We start from the raw sequence: 5,000 nt of genomic DNA on the forward strand, positions 1-5,000 counted from the left end.
TGGCATTTAAAGCTCGGGATAGACAGATGTGGCCAAACCGACCGGCGCTCAGAAAGAAGATGGTGTAGCTCGTTTTCTTGAAGCAGCTGCGTTCGTTCTCCTCACTGTTGAAAGAGGATGCTCAATACAGAATCCTTCCACCTCAACAGCACAAGCATGATTCATCTAAATGCAGCGCGTGTTTTCATATTTAATCAGGTTTTTATTACATGGTAGAAACAGTGTGGACAAGAAATGAGGGACGACATGTGACAAAGGCCCTGCCTGGAGATAATCTGTTCCATTAAAGCCGACCAATAATGAGTCCAATGTTTAACGTTAAAACAAAACGCCAGAAGAGAATTTTGTGAACATCAAGTACATTTTGTTATTGTTTGTTTGACGAGGACTGAGAATCAATCCCTTTAAATCCCGTCACCAGCTCTCTTTTATTGATGATTCTCATGTATGCTCCTGTGTGTGTGTGTGTGTGTGTGTGTGTGTGTGTGTGTGTGTGTGTGTTGTCTGGCTGCTGGCCAGGAGACTTAATGGCCAACACTGTTTGCTTTCATGGCCCGTCTTTCCAACCCGCTGCTCGTAGGAATGCAGAACCTACACACACACACACACACACACACACACACACACACACACACACGGTCATTTTGCTCACTTCAACACATATGGTGTTTAAGTAAAATGCAGCGCAAACACACAAAGAGCCCCAACAACCAATCAGGAAAGTGGTCCACATTATGCATATTCACTGTCGGCCGTGTGGAAATTGATCTCAGCTTTTGTTTGGAAGTGTTTACTCTCCTTTTTTTATCTCTTCCCCTCTTTTTCGTCTCTCACCCTCCCGCTCTTTGTATTTTCTGCTATCATTGTCAGAAATTGTATTTATTTTGACACAGTCCAATAAACATAAATTGTTCTCGGCCACGGTGTCTTTGCCAGTAACGGCCACATTTTAGCGCCAGCGTTGCAGTGTGTGTGTGTGTGTGTCCGTGTGCATGCGTGTGTGTGTGTGTGTGTGTGTGTGTGCATGTGTGTGTGCAGAGCGGACAGTGGACAGATGGTGCAGGACAGCTGGTCCAGAGTGACAAGTGTGTGTGACCCGAGCCTCCACGGTGGTGAAAGAAAGAAAGACAACATTGACGGAGAGAAACTATTTGAAGAGGAATATTTCAGCTAGCCTGCGATTGCCAGGAGCTGGCAAACAGAGGGGGTGGGGAGGAGCTGGGGGGGTGCTGGTTTAGTCTGGAGACATCTTGAATAGATTTGGAGCAAAACAGAGAGAGAGGAGGAGGTGGAGTAGTGATAAAAGAAACTGTGCCTTTCTGCCAATTTGTTCTTTTTTTATTTATCTGAATAGTGCTTGGATTTCTTTCTGATGGCCACAAATGTTCTTCCATCTTTTGTCCTCCCCTCTGGCCGCCTCCCCTCCGTCGTCCTCTCCCCCCTTGCTCTCCCGCTCTCTCTGGTCTAAAAGCATTGTGCAGGTGTTGGTTAGATACTGTAAACTGTCGCAGCCTCATCGGCCTCCAAGGCGAGCGGCTGACTGATGAATCGCTCATTTCCCTAAACAGCCCCGAGGAGACGATTGACAAGAGGTTCATTCTCACACCGAGTTCAAGTGAGAGGCCTCAGCGGAGGAAACACTTTCTGTCTCTGACACACACACACACACACACACACACACACACACACACACAGTGCCTGAAGGGAGAAATGTGATCTGCCTCTGCAGTTATATTGAACCAGTGATAAGCACCTCGCTCTTCCTCATTCTTGCTCTAAATGCGTCTCCATCCACCTGTTTTTATTTGCATTTTCAATCAGCAGACAGAGAGAAACTGAACAATTAGATTCGTACAAAAGCACAATCAAAGCTTGTTTTGTAGTTTGTTTAACTTCTTCGTTGAAAAATGGTGAAAAATGTATGAAAAGATTTGCCACAGAGCCGGTCCTGGTGAGTGTTCGTAGGGACCAGAGATACAACAAGTTAGTATCTGTCTGTCTGACTGTTCTCCCTCCGTGTCCTGTCTGTGTGCATGTGCATGTGTGTGTGTGTCGTGTGTGTGTGTGTGTGTATGAGGAGGCCTCGCCAGCCTGTCACTCCGAGCTGCTGGGTAAACACAGGGAAGGAAAGACAAAACCGCACACAGTGCTGAATTAGGAGGAGGTGTGTGTGTGTGTGTGTGTGTGTGTGTGTGTGTGTGTGAGTGATTGTCTGTCTTGTCATGGTTTGTAAACTGTGAATAATGACACCAGGGCGAGTAAGTCATCGGCACTGCAGTCCTTGGATGCTAAACACACACACACACACATTGTATGCCTCCTTCCACTGATACACTACATAAACCCTAACACTCTCTCTCTCCGACCACAGCGCGTCTCTTCCGAGGCTCAGCCGTCCATCACGGTGAACGCTGTCAGACGGGAGAAACCTCCATGTTTAGCTGTTCAATTGTTTATGAGCTGGTTGTTCGGATGTCGTCTCCGGTTTGTCCGTTTGCAGAAACAACAGATGTGCCGTTAGCGTTTAATGAAGGAATCAGACCAATAAAATGCGGGACGGGTTCGGCTCTCGCTGTCGCCGTTAAATGTTCCACTCCTGGTTGTGTCGACGGCACCGGCTGACGGATGAATAGAACGGATGATTGATTGACGGATGAAAAGAGAGTGACGCAATGATTGAGCGATCAGGAGAAGAGCGCCGGGACTGATGGATGGAGTGGATTGTGAGGGAGAAAAAAAAGAATAGATGGAAAGTCTGAAAATGACAAAAGGATCGTTGGGTGCCAGATTGATACATTATCCTGTAGTGAGACGGGGTTTCTGAGATGTTGGGGCTTTTAAATGGAAAGGAGGCAGACAAGAAGGCTGCAGGCTGCTGCTGCTGCTGCTGCTGCTTATTGGGTCATGGAGTTTGTGGCACATCAGGTCAAAGACGTGGGTGAAAAACTTTCTGACCTGGCAAGGGATACACACACACTCACACACACACACAAATAGACCCAGACACGCATCCATGTGCTGTCACTTTCTATTTATCTGTCCTATTTATTATTGTACTGCCGTGTAAGACGCAAACAGGAAAAGGATATGATGTCACAGACCGAGAGTTGGTGGTGAGCGAGCGGTCTGGCAACGCGTCCAGCGGTGGTCATTTTAGCTGCGGTGTGTGCGTCTGTGTCTACATCTTGTGTATGTTTTGGACGCTCTTCTGGGCAAAGACGGCAATAAATGTGGTCATAGTGCTGAGCTGGTTTTAAAATACCCACACTTAGACACACACACACACACACACACACAGCCTATCTATCATAGGCAGCGTGTAGGTGTTAGAGCTGGGGCTATTGACTCGTAGAGACGGAGACAGCAGCGAGCGGCGAGTGAACACACTGCTATCGGAATACGATTAATACTGTCGGGCTGATGGATTAGACTCATTAAACAGGGAGCAGGGCGAAGGGAGAGAGGGAAAGAGAGGGAAAGAGAGGGAAAGGAAGATGAAGAAAAAAAGGCAGGAGGTGTGAGGGAGAGAGACGTCAGGAAGAGAGTGAAATGTAAAAAGTATGAATAGGCAGGAATCAATGGAGGGGAGGGAGAGATCTGACATGGGATCAGAACGATTTCATTACATTAAGTTCCTGTAAAATATCAGAAGAGGATGAGGGCGATCTCAATCTAGAAATCACACAACGAAGAAGCACATTTGTTGTCTTCGCTTCATGAGGCTGATGACTAAAAAGTACAGCTAATACAATTGTTGTAATTATCAAATCATTTGCCAATTATTTTCTCGTTTAAGTTCATAAATTAAGTGAAGCTTCGGCCCTTCATTGTGTTGTTGATTGACTCTATTAACTAGCTGTATTTCTCTATCTTGAGTGTTGATTAGCCTTGAGGGATCAACTTTGAGAAGGACAGTTTAATCTATAATGATGTTGTCATGGTTACATGGTAGCTAAACTCGTTAGCATAGCACAACAGTTGGTGTTTGTTTATTTATTCACCAGTGACAGTTCATTGTTCTGTTATATAAACAGCATTATTGTATGAAATTTGCTTAGAACATATTTCCAAAAACATTAATCTCACAAATAAAATCCCATTCAGAGTCATACTCCAGTAGTTCAAAGTCAGTGTTGCTGTTTGTAGGTGTAGCCTCGGAACAGTGTGTGTGAGAACAGCCTGACTTCTATGCAAAATGATGTTCACGTAAGTGAAGTAAGCTCAAGTATGATCCCACTATATAACTTCATATCTAGGTTTAGGCAACAAACTTTTTGGTTAGGTTTGTTAAAAAACTCTATAGTTTGCTAAAAAAAAAATTACTATACTAAAAAGAAACAAAACTAAACAAAAAGGAAAGAAGCACAAGACATAAAAACAAACAAAAATCAATCCTAATATTCAAAAACACTGAAAAGAACAACTCTCACAACACAAGGAAAGAAAGAAATCCCATGAATCTGTTAGAAAAGCCCCAACCTGACTTTTAAGCTCCTCCCATGTTTAAAGAAGTTGTGTGAAGGCTGTTCCACGCTGATATCAGTGTAAAACAAATAACTCCTGCTGTTATTAACTCCAGATACTTTACATCAACATCAATGAATAAATATAAACGATGAGTCAACTCAATCAAAAAGGGCTTTGGTTCATCTGGGCTCGGACGCTGCAGCGTGTTTGTGTGAGTCAAAAGTTTCCTCCGACTGTGACTCTGACTTTGACCTGCTTTGCTTGCAGAGGTGAACACAGAGAGACATGATCGGTGTGTTTTCTGAGGTGTGAGTTGGAGGAGCACAGGTGTGACGGGCCTTTCTGTCGAGGCAGCGTTAAATCGAAATATCATCATCAGATGTTTAGAGGGAAACCGCGTCCCCGTTACTAAGAGCCTCTCGGATCTCCTCATATGCAATTATTGTATTACTGCACGCCACGTTCCACTTCTCCCCGTGTGTGTGTGTGTGTGTGTGTGTGTGTGTGAGACAGATGTATTCCTCACTCGCCTA

The 5,000-nt window shown here is 44.7% G+C and overlaps 1 protein-coding gene across 2 annotated transcripts in view; it reads left to right on the plus strand.

The window, feature by feature from the left end:
• The window catches only part of slit2 (slit homolog 2), an 87,517-nt gene that overhangs the window by 43,386 nt on the left and 39,131 nt on the right, over positions 1-5,000 (plus strand). The gene's annotated exons all lie outside the window — the stretch shown is intronic.

The sequence above is a fragment of the Eutrigla gurnardus genome, assembly GCF_963514095.1.
Source record: "Eutrigla gurnardus genome assembly, chromosome: 3".
Lineage (NCBI taxonomy): Eukaryota > Metazoa > Chordata > Actinopteri > Perciformes > Triglidae > Eutrigla > Eutrigla gurnardus.